This window comes from Phalacrocorax carbo, chromosome 11 (assembly GCF_963921805.1).
Source record: "Phalacrocorax carbo chromosome 11, bPhaCar2.1, whole genome shotgun sequence".
In the NCBI taxonomy this organism is placed as follows: domain Eukaryota; kingdom Metazoa; phylum Chordata; class Aves; order Suliformes; family Phalacrocoracidae; genus Phalacrocorax; species Phalacrocorax carbo.
The window spans coordinates 778046-794005 of NC_087523.1; the positions used below are offsets into that span (position 1 = coordinate 778046).

Below are 15960 nucleotides of genomic sequence, written 5' to 3' on the forward strand. Positions count from 1 at the left end.
GGGAGTTGCCCAGGAGACAGAGAGCAGCACAGCTGGCCCCCCGCTGCACCCCACGCCTCCCAGCGCAGAGGGTGCCGGGTGTGCAAGGAGCTGAGCGTGAGCACGGTGCGGGCGCCCGGTGCCGGCGTCCTGCAGCCCAGGCTGCCCACGCTCCAGCCAGGGCTGGGCAGGGAACAAGGACGCCAGCTTGCCAACACCTCCCGCCCGCCACTCAGGCTGAGCTGGTGCAGCAGGGAAGGCAGCCGTTGTCGTTGTTTTACCCTGAAAGCAGCGGCTGCCATCCTGGATACCGACCTGCGTGCCTGGGTTTGCCTCGGTGGCTCATAGCATCTGACAGAGGTTTAATAGCATGTGATGGTGTGAAATGTGCTGTGAAACCAGAGCAAGACCTCTGTAAGAGAGGTTGTGTGAAAATATTTTTTTTTCCCCTCTGTTGGAAAGCTCAGTGAAGAATGGTGTTGTCTTGCGGCACAACAGAAACACCCGTCATTCTGAGAAACAGGTAAAGCAAGTTTGGCACCAAATAACTTCTTTTAATACGGAACTGTCTTTTTTTTGTGCGAATAGTCTGTGCCATATCACATAATCCTGCAGCAACAACCTGATTTCTTTTCTATATACTACTTGTAAAAAGCCCCAGAGGTCTAAAAATGACACTGCTTTACAGGGATGTGTTTTCCTCCTTTAGCAAAAGCTAAAAGCAACAAAAGCTGTTTCATTTCCTTCCTCCGTAACCCGACTCAAAGGTCCTTAAATTCAATGGAAAAGCCCTTGCTGATTTCAGGCAGGTCTGCATCGAGCATCTGGCACAGGAGGCAGCGTGTGTGCTCTGTGACTTGCCCCCACCGTGGAGAGAAAGGCGGCGTAGGTGTCCTCACATTCCCCCGGTGCAGGATGCAATGCCACGGGCTAGGGGGAATTAGTCACATCCTGAGCTATTAGAACTGTACCACTTCACTGGGTTCACTTCACAGCACCATTAAAGCGCAAAGCATTATGGCTCTCTCTTAATCAGGGCCAAATGCCTTTATTTTGAAAAACAGGGAGAGGTAGAAAGCGAGAGGTATCTGTAAGCAAGAGGAATGGGGAAATATTTCCATCCATGGAGGGTCACCCTCTTTTTGCCTTTAACTGTGACAAGAAGAAATCTGAGGATTCACTTGTAAGGCTCTCCACCTCCCAAAGCCATTACTGTAAACATGTCAGATTGGTAACCTAAATTTAGACTCAGTTTAGGATTATTGCTATTACTAAATAATCCCGTGCTCATTGTGCAGGAGATAAACTTGCCAGTGGTGTAATTATTAGCTAATCGTGTAATGATGACGCTGGCAAAACTAATAGCGACTTTACTTCTACTGCAGCTTTGTCCATTTTTTGAATTTTTGATCACCGACTCAGATTCCAGCATTGGACCTTGTTGGTGATTTTTTCTTTACAAAAGAGGCGTTAACTCTCATGATGCCATTATCTGCACAGAGACTGGTGTCTGATAAGGTGAGGAGGGGTGGACCCAGTATTTTACATGGCAAAATGAAAGTAATTCTTTTTTTTTTTTTAAGAGAAAAAAAAATCTCTATTTTATCAAGTAGAAAATCCTCATCTGTGGCATCTGCGCTGACCCTTAAACTGTCCCTATTCATCTTCATTTTTAATATTCTGACAAGAAGTGGACAAGAGTAGATGGGGTTTGTATTGACATTCATCTCTCAGAAATCCGGTGTAAGGCTGTCCCATTGATGGCTTAAAATCCCACAGGCTGTTCATCGGCAAGGTACCGTTCCTGCGTGCGCCTCCGCGAAGGAAGATGTGAGAGCATGTCTGCGGAAGCAGAGACGCTGCGAGGAGAGGCACGATGGACAGCCAGGAGGGGACCGGGCTGCTGGCAACGCTCGAAGGCCTGAGGGCCGGGAGGGTGGCACACAACACGTGCTATGTCACGTCTCATCTCTCCCCCACCGTAAATCCAAAGGCCTGGAAGACTGGAGTCTGTTTTTCAGCTGGAATGTGCCACACTGAGGTCCTGACGTTATGGAAGGTCTTGTAATTCCTTATAAGATCAGCATTACCAACACTACTCATTTGTTTTGCTTCTACAACGGCACTTCACTGTTTCACCTCTGTCCGTTTGCTGAAATGCAGCGGTTTCTCTGTGGTTTGCTTTATTCCAGAGTATTTCAATGAGGTGTGGAACGCATTTTTCAAGTGAGGCAAACTGATGGCCCCGGTCACTGCCAATTCGGACGTTTCTGACCGGCCTGCCGTGGCTTGGAAGTAGCTTCCGTAGGCTTTGCCCTGCTGATTCAAATCTCACTTAGCACCTTATTTCCTAATGGAAGTTTTGCATTAAATAAGCGTGAAAATATAGCAGGTCTCATCTGCATAAGAGCTTCCATGAAACCCAGAGCTGAGATACTGACAATTAATGATGGGTTCTGAATCAGAGCCACCGAGAAGCACAACAGCCAGCATCTTTGGACAGAATAATGAGTTTCAGGATGTTCCCAGTAATGCTCCTGTACATCTACTAGGGTACTCCTAGTAAAGGACCGTATTAATAAAGTTTTCTTGCAGCATGTTGAGACAGAAAGAAGCTGCTTTCTTTTTTTTCCATTATCCCTCCTTCAGACAACCGTTTGTGTTACATTTTAACTTTTCAGCTTGGTCCAAATGTTCTATTTGTTTTTAGGGTGGAGAAAACTCCCTGGAGCATCCCGGGGCTGTGAACGGCTCAGCAGGGAAGAGCGAGGGTCCCTCTTGCTGCCTGCCTTTGCCTGCGGCACCCACCCGCTGTTCTGTTGCGTGTGTCAGAGCACTGTGGCAACGAGAAAAAGCAAAAGGTGTCAGAGGCAAGACGGTAAAAAAAATGTTGTTCCACGAAATCATATTTGTGTTTAAAGTGAACAGGGTCCAAAAGGGAGGAAAAATGCTCTGAGGATCAGATCAAAGTGGCTTTGAGAACTCACTGTTAATGAAAAAGCATCCAAGATTGTTGTTATTCCTGTAGCTTCCTGCTCAGGTCCAAGCCTTTTGTAACAAAAGCCATTTCCCACTCCTCCAGAAGCAAGGGGAGCCGTGCCCAGCCGTGGCAGCCCTCACGGGGCGAGTGCGAGCGGCTGCCGGCAGGACGGGGCATCGCGGTCCCCGCCTGCGCTCCCTGCCTCGGGGGGGGCCTCGGCTGCTCTTTGCCTGGCTGGGGGCGGCTTTCGCAACCTGCACCTCTCCCGCCTCCCGGCACCTGCGGTCACTGAGCCACAGCTATGGGCTAGGCTGGAAGACCGTTTTTCAGATGGAAGAGCAACGCCTGGAATACGTGCTCTCGGAGAACGGGAGGCGAGGACCCAACCCTCAGCACTTGCTCTCCACGGCTCCCTCCCCCCAGACGTCGAACGGGTGGGCACTGGCTCCAGCAGCGCCCTGGGTCTGGGGGCTCACGGTGCCCGCGCCGTAAGCACCACAACAGCGTGAGGGCCCCGACTCCTGCCTTGCCTGCCACCGGCATCAGCTGGAAGAAATTCTGAGTTGTGCAAGTGCAGCCCACGGCTGGCAGAGCTGGGGGCACTGGGACACCTGGCAAGAAGAAACAAGGAGGGTGCATGAGAAGAGTTTCCTCAGGTAAAGGATAAATACATCCGGGGAAAATAGCTTGTCTGGATTTCCACAGTACGAGGGGCAGATTTCTGGTAACTTTATCAACAAGTTTAGAATTAGCTCTGATCCCACCACAGGATAATATTAAACTACCGGCTGTCTGGTCTCTGTTCCAGTGTGTTGCTTTCACAGGTGTGTTGTTGTGGGAGCTGCACTTTGACCGTATTTTCCTTCACCAGCACGTATTACTGGTTGCCTTTCCTCCTGTTCTGCAAGAGACGAAAGAGCAAGGAGAGAGTAAAGAGGCACAAAAATGAGAAAAGCAATCAGAGATTAGCAACTCCATCCGGGGCCAGGCACTGCCTTCCTGGAGCTCTGCTGAGCACGGCCCACGGGGCCAGGGATGCCCGCTCGCTGCTGGGCACGCTCGTCCCAGGGGAGGTGGTCAGCGGGCCCGGTGCCCCCTGCCCCCTCAGGGCGGCCACTCCAAAGGGTCCGGTGGAAGAGTTATCAACTCGCCGGATGAAAAAGCGGCGCTGAAACCTGCCTACCTCGTCGGAAGGCCAGACAGATGCAGGATGCTTTAAAATAACCTGTCGCTACAGCTCTGCCTCGTGACTCACCAAGGGGTACTGAAAGTACTGCCTAGAGCCTGATTGAAGCGGCGTTTGAGGAGCCATCACTGGCTGAGATTAGACACGGGCAAGACTGAAACAACACCGCAAAATCAGTCAAAATAAATGTCAAGCATTACATCATCCACCTGGCAGCAGGTTATGGGACCAATAAGATGTTCAAGTAGTTGACTTGGTGCTACCCCAGCCAGAAGTGGTCCCCTCGCTGCCTTCCCCCAAGGTGTCTGGTACGGGAGCAGAAATAGCCAGCAAGGGATGTTGTACATTGTCCTCCAAATTGTGACCCAAGCTGGGCAACAATATTCGTTTTCAAGCTGCTTTGGCAATGGAAAGTAGGATAAAGGCTATCATACACAGCCTTTTTATAAAAACGCTGGTTTTCAGTAGTGCTATAGCGGTATGAGTGAAGAATGATTTCTCAGAGAATTTGCAAAATCATATCAAAATATAATTTGAGACTTGAGAAATACAATACGAACTTGGGCACCTATTTGGAACATTTTAGCCATCTGTGATAAGAGATGAGATTATCAATATATGGTAAGACATTGCTTGTGCATGTGCGTGCATGTCCCTGAAAGCTCACCTGCAATTCAAGAAACCCAAGGTCCCGATAAGCCATACAACCATCCTTTTTCAGGGGTGTGCCTCAGTTTAAACCACTCATTGCTAACGCCAGTGCTGTAATTCTGGAGCTTTGCCTACCGCCTTGGCAGAGATCGCTTGGGCCTCAGACATAATACACATCTGAGGAGTTCTGTATCTAAGTTAAAAGAACACATTAAAATAAATAAGATAAGGTAGCCTGACCTCGAGTTCCTAATGCAGCCCAGCTGGATAACTACACCGAGCCTGAGTTCCCAGAAGTGATAGCAGAGATCGGCAAAGGAAGTGGAGCAATTATGTTCAAAGCACTTCACTGACAGATCTGAACCAGCCAGCCTGGCAGAGAGGACTTTGGCAGGGGCTTTTGTACTCACAACCATAGAAAACAGTCAATAGAAAAGCTTAACTTCCTGGACCTACGCTGCATACTAAGTTAGCAAAAGAGTACCTCATTATTATGCTACTTTTTACAAGGAAACCGTGGGCAGAGGAAATGTGACTCACCACAAACACTGGGATAAAAAGGCACTGTGCGAATGAACAAACAAAGTACTTGCAAGCAAGCTCCGCTGAGTGCCACTATCACATTCTTGTTGAGTCTCAGGACGTTTCAGGATCCACTCCAAAAGTCCTTCGTCATTCATATGACTAAAAATAGGCCTTGACGGCTAAATTGCAACGGTCAGCCAAAGCAGAGAGTAGCCAAATACCACTGATACACTGAACTTAAAACTTTGGACTCTTCCAAAAAAGACAAGGTAGGTGACAAATTTCCGGTGAAGTTGAACCAAATATTGAGGGTGTCAGTTTTTGTCCTCTGACATAACGTCTCTCTTCTCCAGCTTATGACTTGTTAGTAGTAATAGTGCACCTAAATATACACAGAAGCCCACGACTGGAAAACCCTTGCCCTGGGGAAGTTAAAACAGATTAATCCCACAGATATTTTTCCCTGTCATTAACACGTCTTCCAGAGTTTCAACGCCGCTCTAAAGGCTGTTTTGAACAACGTGCCATCTTTTTTCTCAATTTCTTCTCATGGGTGGGCATCCTGTCTTTCGTCCACTTGTTCCTGAGTCGTCTACATTAGTCTTGAAATCACAAGACTCAGCAATTTTTATATGGAAAGAGCAAGGTATGCAAGGTTTGTTTCCATGAGCCGACAGAAGAAAGGATGCTAAGATCATAGTGCTATGCAGAAAGTATCAGAAAAGGAGGTGTTGGCTTAGCCTTGTGAGAATAATGTATAAAGTGACAACTTTAAAAAGTCAGTGGAGGAATAGAAAAGTAGAGTAATGTCCCTCTTTGTCACAGGAGTGAAGGAACGATGCTGAGATACGGAGGTTGGACTAATTCAGGAGGACCAGGATGAAGGGAAAGGGCGTGTGGCTGTTTGGGACCACAGGAGAAAGAGGCTTGTGTGCCACGCTCCAGCTTTCCTCCCAGCACTCGGGGTGGCTGAGTCACACTGTTAACGCCGGTGAAGAGGAGGAAAAGCGAAGGCAGTGAGACTTGCCCGCTGTGGCACAAAGGCAGCTGGCAGTGGGACCGCTGTTGCGGTGGGGTCAGCCTGGCCCCAGGGGCCTGCAGCAGCTTCGGCGAGGCACCCCGCACGGGCTGCTTCACTCAGAAACATCTTGAGAGGACAAAGAAAACTTCTCCTGTCAGTGCAGCAAGCCTGACGGAAAAACAGCCGGGGGTCCACGGGGGGATTTTCAGCGCCTCTGACAGACTCGAGCGCACGTCTCCGCTGTTCTGCGCGCTCCTGGCACAGGGGTCATTTACCTTAACCCTGCCTCGAGAACAGGGGATGTGGTTCAGTGGTGCTAAACCTGGACGTGGAGGGGGACGGCCTCACGCCTCCAGGCTGGTATTGCACTTCCCTCAGCTCATCGCCCAGCATGTTTCTGGAAAACTGCTCCCTCAGGGCGAGCAGTGGGGTGCAGCTAGTGCAACCACCTCACCTCACAGCTGGAAACAAAACCTGGCAAAGTCCTGAATCCTCCCGAGCTTTGGGATCCTTTTTTACGATCAGCTTCTTAGGGAGCCCCTCAGACACAGTATCAGAGCCCCGCACAGCCCCAGGCAAAGCCCCGTTTGAAGAAGAACCAGACCAAGGAGCTTTTCAAGAGTGTCAATTCCAAAAGACATGTAACAAGTAAAAGTGGTCACGGGTCCTTTCTGCTCATTGTAGCGTGGCTCGCTCGCATTTATTTGGGAAAAAAGCGTGAGCATGAGATGGGGGAAGGAGCTGAAGGCAAGATCTGCCGCAAGTCTCTGCACAGGTCGCAGTAGAGAGGGAAACTGGGGCGCCGGGGAAGGACGGGGCCCAGCGGCTGCCGGGAGCGGGGCTCAGCCCCGTGGCACACCACAAGGGAAGCTGTGCGGGCTCCCACGCCAAGACTTCGCTCGCTTCCTCACCTTGCTGGTTTCCCTTATCACATTGATCAAAATCCCATCTTCTCACCCGTTTTAGCACCTGAAGGCTGAAGACTTAAATAATTTGAATGGATGTCTTGGTAAAGCTTTTCTGAAGGAGTAGGCTAGAGCTCAAACCCCTACCTCACAATACCGCTCCCCTTCAATATTGTGAGTAACTACTTAATATTTGCAGAAGTTTTGTGAATGCTTTAAGTGATGAATACTGCTATTTCTTGCCATTAACCTTTCTTTCTCTTCTTCTACCTAATAGCGACAAGGGTCAGAGTCAACCACTCGCTCCACACAAGAGCCCTGTGTGGGGAGCAAGGCATGGCTCGGTGCGTATGGCAAGGTGGCAGAATCAGACCATGAATACATTACTATAGGTCATCACCTGTTTCCACAGCTTTCAGGAAAGGAACAAAACGTTTCCTGGGCTGTGTGGCTGAATTAACAGAGTCTTCACCGCAGCCTGCTGTACCACAGCTAAGCGGAGGTGCCAGCGAGGTTTTCCGGAGATGCGCCCGAGCCAGCCATGCCCAGACCAGCGCGGTGGGACCAGGCGCCCAAGCACCCAGCCAGCCTCCCGGCAGCTGCTGCTATAACCTGGCATTCACAAAGTATCACCTCTGCCTCTCGCTGCCTGAGAATGAGACCCACAGGGGATAATCTTATAGCCCAATCACACAGAGCATCGTGTATTGAATACCAATGGTCCTGGAATAAAAGTTATTGGCTGCGTTAATGCCTACAGCATATGACCCTATTTTATCTGCCTCCAGGGTATTTTTTGAATTTCTAGATGTGGGATCAGGTCTTTCTGTTAATCTTTTGGTAGAGTGCTTCCTTCTTGTTACATGAACACAAGTGAGAAAAAGCTTTCATCATTTCATTTTGTATGAAAAGCTACAAAGCTTTCATCTAAAGTGTGTTGTAAAAGCAAAACACACGATTCTCATTGTGTGCTTCTACTTTTTTTCTCCTTTTTCCTTTTAGATAGATATAACAATCATCAATTATTAAAAATGCTTTGGATCTGCCATCATCTCGAGTTGGAATGACACTCCTGACAGCTCCTTTAGTGCACGTTGCCAGCTCCTGCTTTCGAGAGTTTTATAATTTACAGTGTTTGTACTTACTCAGGAAGGTGATCAAAAAGTTAAAAGTTGATAAATTCAGCAAAATATCAGCTAAATAAGATTATTCACAGCCTCTTATCCAGGCTGCACTCCTTGTGTTTGGAGAGATGCCTCAGGGCTCTGAGGCTAAAGCCAGGGCTTTGTAGGAAGGAACAACTTTCCCCAAATCCCAGAATTGCTCCTCTTCTCCTCTCTCCAGCACACTCCAGAGTTAAAGGGGACTTCTGGTGAGAGGTCACCCCAGGGATCTTTATCCTGTGTGAGATGAAGCTGATGAGAGTGCTCTATATGTTGCCTGAACGCACAGCAATCCTTCCTGGGGTTTAGCAGGGTTAAGCACACACATAGCCCGGGGAATGCACAGCGCTGTTACTGTCAGGATGGCTGACAGTGGATGAGATGGCTAATTAGGGCTTGCTGCTTTAAAAAATCAGAACTTTTTTTTCAAAGTTTATACGTGCTTTTAGGTGACAAACTGCTGGCCGATGACTGGGATCCCACGAGGGACTGTGGATGCTGTTGAGTAATGCGATAGAAGGAATCAAAGCTTATTGAAGCCAGTGACCCTGCCAGGTGGGGTGGTGCTGGCTGTGTGTGTCCCCCGAGCAAGCTGCAGTTCATCACCTCGTCACCCAGGGCTTACTTCTAGGAGCCTGCTCCCTAGAGCTCCTTTGGCTCAGCACCCTGCTTTCCTCCCACCAGCCGCAGCAGATGGCCAGACCCACGGCGCCCAGGCCCACAGCATCCAGCTCCTGGAGAAGGTGACCTCATTGCCACAAAGTGGCTTCTTCTGTTTGTGGGTTTGGGGTTTTTTTTATGCATCTTCCCTAATTTCCTGAGTTGGTCTCCTGCCCTGCAGGAGAGATGATAAGCTTCCCTTAAGAGAACAGATGCTAAGCCAGATTCCTCTGTGTCTTATTGTCACGATATGTATCAAAAGGTATTTTGGGAAAACATCTTTGGTTTAGAGAAAGCCAGGCACTGTGAAGCGTAAGCCCAGGTACAACTGGGTGACAGAAATTCAGACACCAGTTGTGTTCCCCCATGTCTCCAAGAACAGGTTTCAGATGTGTTCTGGGGACCTCTTCTTGGGAGTAGGGGGTGTGCTTTCATTTCTTGCTCTCTGCTGAGAAGAGCTGGCTTCTGCCCTGGGGCTCACTCCTAGGGCTGGAAGTTGACGTGATAATTTTGCTTTGGTTGTGGTTCCTCTTTTGAACAAGAAAAAAAAGCCTCAAATCTTGCCCCAGAATGTCTGTTCTCTCCTGGAAGATTTTTTTCAGTCTATATTTCAGCCTTTGCTGTTTTGGATCCTGACTGTGAACTTGGTCACCGTTGTGATTAAATACGATTTTGCCTTTCTTTAATTTGCTGGAGCTGGCTGGGCTTTCAGGCAGCAGTTCCCAAAGCAAGGTGCCTAGCAACATGCAGCGTGTAGTATTTTCAGTCTAGGGAACTCATATGATGTGCTAACATTCCTGGTAATTAGTGTGTGTGTTTGTGTATAAATGTTGGTTCAATTTAGTTTGTGGTCCGAGATTTTTAGCTGGACTAAACCATCTTGTTCTTTCCTACGATAACAAACGTCTGCCTGTCTGTTAAAACACTCTGTCCTCGTTACCTTTGTGTCTACCCGAAGAGACAAACACCCTGGTGCCCGCCTGGCCTGTCCGCTCAGGCTCTGCGCAGCAGGAGGGTCCTGTTTCCCTGTAAAGGCTCGCCAAGTTTGCGTTGAGCTCTTCGTGGGCGCTGCTTCCCTGAGACCCTAAGCCATTGCGCTCGCTGGGGTGCGGTTATCCGTGCTGTGCAGCGACATAAACGGAGAGCTACCCCCTGCCCAGGGCTCTGGGCAGCTCTGGGGGCCGGGGGTGCAACCCTGACCTCGGCGCTTTGCTGCACGTCAGGTAGCAGGAGGAGCTTGTCCTGGTCCCCTGCCCTGCGCCTCCGCTGGTGCGATGCCATCGTCGCCCCCTCGCTCTTCCACCGGGGCTGTCAGTGACGTCCAGCTGGCGCGGCCCACCCCGCACCGCTGGGCGCTTCTAAATCTGGCGTTTAAAAGGCAAAAAGCTCTGTTTCTGTTCCCTGTGTGAGAAAGGGTTTTTTTTAAAAAAAAAAGTTGAAAAGAAAGAAAAGTTAAACTTTAAAAAAAAGCATAAATAACTTCAAATCAGAACCATGAAGTCCTTCCTCTTTTTTTCTGAACTCACGCATGGTTTTCTCAAGCAACTGTTTCTGCTCTTTCTAGAAATACTAAGTGAAAAACAATAAACTCTGGGTAAAGAAAAATTCTAACTATAAATTTTTTTCTGTGAATTCTTCACCTGCCCTTAAAACCAAGCAAGCGCGCAACAGCAGGGAGAAAGCCCACAGAGGTGTGGTTTCCAAAGGAAAGCCTGCTACGGTCAGCAGACTGCCGCCTTCGCGCGTCGGCTCAGGTCAGAGGCCGCTGGGTGTGTAATAACCTGCTGGGGGGGGGTGGCAGAGAGCGGTCGGGGCGCCTGAGGGGTCCCTGGCTGTGTCCCAACGGGCTCGAAAAGCTCCACCAGAGTTTTCTCCGCAGCAAACACCTGGCACTCGGTGTGGGATCCCCCTCGCGACCGTGCTGGCAGGGCTCCGTGCGCCCTGCTGCCCGTGGTGCCTCCGCAGGGCGGCAGCTGGGCCCGCCTGCGCTGCTGGGGGCCCGGCTGGCTGGGCACTGCGTGCCGGCGGGGCGAGAGTGGCGGGCAGCGGGGGCGCAGGGCAGAGGGAGGGTCCCGGGCGGCCGCTCTTCCGCCGCTGGAGGCTTTTTGCCAGTTTCTCAGAAATCCCTGGGGCAGTTCAGAGCCACAGCGGGCTAAGGAAGGGGATGAAAGGGATAAAAGTGAAGGCAGTATGGCAGCTGTCAGTCACGCACGACTTTCAACATATTTTATGAAAAAAGATTAGTTTCTCAGGAGACCTGGCCAGCTAAAGGAGCTGTCAATTGCCATAGAAAAATCGATTATTTTTTTAAGTATAAAATACCAACTAGCACTATCAATCTTAAACTGAAAAAAATCTTGGGTGAAAAATGTTTTCCAGCAGCAACTTAAAAAAAAATATTCCTATTTCATAATATTTTCCAATTGCAGACAACTGACTTTCTGCTTGAAAATTTTTTATATAGGAATCCTCTGCTGTTCTTGGCAAAGAGCTTACTTGGGTATTTCTTTCATTGAGACAGAGACATCAAAGAGGGTGAACAAAAATGAGCCGTTACTTCCCTCCTTGTCCCTGTTCTGACTGCCTGTGCTCGGGCTTCCTTCCAGGTCTCTGCGGTTTGGACCCACCTGTAGGCTTATGTCACCAACCTCATCGATCTTAGTTCAAAGGTTTCCTCATTAAGTGAGCAAGTCCGTGCTGAAAGAAACTCTTCCCTTTGCTTCATATGGACCTTGGTCCCGCTCGGCAGGTCTCTTTCCCTGGAAAATCACTTCCTCTGGGGCCACCCCTGCCGCCAGGCAGGCGCTTGCCCCATTTTCCTCCTGTAGCCTGTACAATTTTAAAGGTGTTGGATACACCACAGTTTGGCTTTATTAATTTTGAAGCACTCAAACTTGCTCTTAATGTCTTTGCTAATGAGCCTGCCAAACTAATAACAATGCGATAGTCTCCTTTGCCTTCTTCAGGGAGCACTTGGTAATGCAATTTAAGCCACAGAAAAAAAGAAATATCTGGAAGGTGAAATGCAGAAACAATGGTAAAAAAAATAACTGTAAAACTAAAGGTAATATTTTGCTAGACCGAGAGAAGTTCATGGGAGGACACCTGTGACCTTTTATCACCTGATTTTAAAGCCCGTTGAAACAAATTTCAATGAGCTCTGATCAGGGCTTTAAAAATCCTGTGAAACTTCCTTGGCCTATGGATCAGAAAAGAGGATTCACCTTCCCATGAGTGTCAGCAGGCCTCGGATGCTTCATTTTTACCAAGGCATGCTAGAGGAATTCCCTTGGTTAATGTGCTTTGGGACCTTTTCCGGTCCCACTGTCATGTAAGGTTTATAACTGACATCCTTTCTCTGCCGATAGTGGTAGAACATAAGCCAGGTGAAGATTTACTTTCTCTTGTCAATGCATTTTACTGACTTGCCAATCATCAAACTAGAATTTAAAGTGAATGGTTTGAAGCAACAGCAAGCATTGCCAGGAGCAGTGTTGCCTGTGGGGTCCGCAAACTTCTGAGCCAATGGGCAAGTCTGCAAGACCGGCACTGGCCGTGACCCTCAAATCTTGCCGATCTTGTCAAACGACCAACCTCCAAACAATACTCCAGTATAGGAAGGAGTTGTCTCAGTAGAGGAGAATGGTTCAAGAAATTTAGAGAGACTCCTGGGAACGCAGAAAAAAGGAGTTTCTGGAAAGATGGATTTCACCTGGAAGAGTTAAGAGTTTAAAAAACTGTTCCAAATAAGCTTATGCTTTAGCTTGTCTGAGCTGAGCCAGCTCTAGGGTGGCACGAAGCCTGTGAGGCATAAATAGAAATGATGCTGTGAGCACGCCATCAGCATTCCTCTGCTACCGCATCATAACGGGAGCAGAGCATCTGGGTAGTGTCATTCTTGAAAAGGCCTAGCATCTGCCAGACTGGGCAAAATCTATTGCTTCACGAGCCCTTTTAAACCAGGGGTGAATCCCTCACCGCACTCTGAATCAAATACGAAGCAGCACCAGTCTCGAGCACCACAGTGTCAGAGTGTGGTTCCCCCTTCCTCACCCTTGAAAGTGTCTGTGTGTGTGTATATATACACATATATGTATATGTACATAAATATACAAGACTCATTTGAAATGTAATCCCCTTCATCGATACTGAGTGTGAAGGGCAAGCCTTTTGTCTTCACAGAAACTAGTGGACTCAGACTACAAATAAATTTGGTCTGAGATCTTAGGAGATTGGATCACATCTTGGCAGCTGTTGCAGTCACCACCCTTCCATGATGCCTTGCGAGTCAGAACAAATATTCACTGAACTGATACTTCGGGGACTTTTTTTTTCTGCTCAGTCATACCCAGAGGCTCTTCACTAGTATCACTAAGTTCACTTTAGGGACAGTCACAGATTCTCTCGGTTTCTAGGAACTGAGACATGAAATCCAAACCATGTGCAAGGAACTTGTTTCTGAGCAGCTTCGTCTACTGTCACTGATATTCTCCTCAGTAAATCACAGCCTGTGGAGAGCAACAGAGGTACAGATTCATGGCCAAACTAAGGAGCTCATTTAAGTAGTGGAAGAGTTAAATCCTGGTGAGACAGCTACAGTCAGTGGAAATACGCATAGCTCACAAAAACTTAGAGGGTCTGTGGCAATTGATAAGATGCTGTCAGATGAGGCAACTAGAGCCGACTCTACCCAGGCTCTGAACTGCTCGCGTGTTCGCACAGGGCTTTTCCCACTCCTTTTTCCCAAGCCAGGCAAAACTTTGACAGGCATAGGTTTAGTTGTTTTCCAATATTTTTAGGTCTAGAAGCCTTGCAGTTACTTCCCATCCTTCTCATCACTTCAGGTGACTTTTCTGCAGTGGCACCCACTTCCCCACGTCTGGTGGGACCCCATCTTTTCTGTTTCCTGCTCTCTTTCTTCTTTTCCCTTCTGGTGATGCTGAACTAGTCATCCCATCCCCAGAAATAAAGCCATCGGTGGGAGGAGGGTGCAATGTTCCTTTGCAGTGATTAATGGGCAGTGTATTTGGAGCTAATAAGTGAGATGAGTCTTTAAAATAACATTCATCAAAGGGAAGAGCTTGTTGGTTGCTAATTTATGAGGGAGAGTCACTACCCTCCTACTGTAGGCTGATAATCCGGAACTGACTCACTGACTAAAATTGTCTAAACTTCATATTCCTGAAGTATTACATTTCAGGTCAAGGCTTAAAGGGCCAGGAGCATAACTGGCTGACACCGTTATGCATGTCTCATCATCCATCTTGAGGGAATATTGCAGCAGCAGGAGCAACCTCCAAAAGCTTTAGCCATCGAAGGTCCTTCTCCAGTTGCTCCTAATAACCCCAGTGTCCTCTGTTTTCCCATGAATGCTTTGGAAAGAGGCAGTATGCTTAGGAAGCTGGTAATTTGGCTAGGACACAGAAAAGAGCTTCTTCCCACCAGTGTCTTCTGGAAGCCTTGGCCAGGCAAGCTCTTACAAGGCATGCCAGATACACACAGGCAGAACTGGAGTCATCCTCACAGCTACGCTTCTACTGAAACTGTGCAATTAAATCACTTGCCCAGCAATGGGGAAGCCTTCCTCCTTGGTGGGAAAAGCTCCTCCTGAGCCGGAGGGTGCCCTGGGCTGTGTACCTTCCCTCTCTGGAGAACGCCCTTGCCTCCAGCAGACACCCACAGGGAAAGGCCGTGTTTGAAACGCAGGCCTTCCTTTGGAAGGCTGTTCTACTTCATACCTATGTGGAAATGAAAAATAATTTAAAAAGAATTAGCTACGCTGCAGTCTATAGAGAACTAATCAATGAATTTTTAGCTGTGATCACCTGAATAGGAAGAGGTGCACCAGCTGCAAGCTGGTGGGGCTGAGCAGACGTTCACAGCCCTGCGAGCATCCCCGCTGGAGGCGGTGCCTTGCCCTGCGCCTTGTGAGGCACAGGGAGCAGGGAGGAATACAGGACCTTGCACAGGAACGTGCATGATACCGCATTCCTGGGACCCTGGCAAGGACAGACTTCCTTACATTTCTAAACCCAGCTCCGGAGCCCCTGTTCTGCTTGTCCCAGTTTGGGAGCTGAGCACTGACCCAGGAAGTGCGACCTGTCAAGTCCAGCAGGGACAAGCATCCCAGTTGCTCAATAAAATGGAACCCTGAACTCTGCTGTGCATCCAGCCTTCAGTCTTCCATGCCTTCATCCGTGTTTCCTGTGGCTGGTCGTGCCAGGGCGGACAGAACGGGGTGCCCAGGCAGGAGCCTCGGCTGCCGGTGCAGCCCTGCGCTGGCACGTGGCCGTGTGGCCCCGCTGTGCCCCGGGCCGTGGCGGGGCTGGCGGCGGGGGTGGGCTGGCCCCCCAGGTGAGTGCTGCCGCTCAGGTGCGAACAAATCACATTAAAGCAGTCAAAGATCGATCAGAAAAGCCTTTTTTTTTTTTCTTGCAGTCTTCGTTTTCTGTGAATTGCTTAACAAAAACTGAAGCATTTGAAAACTACACCAAAACTAATATATATTTGGGTTTCTTGATAACCCGGGAATGGAAGCCTGCTGCAGTTGCTGATTGAACTGAACTGCTAAAAATTTCTGCTGTTACTAATGTTATTTTAACTTTCACCTCTTCATGGGGAAAAAGCATTTCATGTCTTAAACACTTCCCCTTGCCCTAGTCATGGCTGTAGTCACCCATGAGTCCTAAACAGGGGAGAAGTCTCATTAATTGTGCTCAGCCTTTAGCAATCAGCCAATCAATAAATAGGGTAACGGGGGTTTTTTTGGTGGTAAAGTCATACCTCAGGCTATAAAAAAACTCTTAATGGACACATTTATTGGAAAGCTAAACACATACCCAAAGACCACAAAAAATACAGCAGAGAAATAAAATCCTCTCCAAAATAAA

General features: G+C 48.6%; 1 long non-coding RNA gene across 1 annotated transcript; it reads left to right on the plus strand.

Moving 5' to 3' along the window:
• Positions 1 to 3225: 3225 nt before the first annotated feature.
• On the plus strand, positions 3226 to 7969 carry LOC135315316 (uncharacterized). The gene is made up of 3 exons (XR_010374751.1): positions 3226 to 3615; positions 6147 to 7421; positions 7525 to 7969. It is a non-coding gene; the product is annotated as an uncharacterized LOC135315316 (long non-coding RNA).
• The last annotated feature ends 7991 nt before the right edge of the window (positions 7970 to 15960 follow it).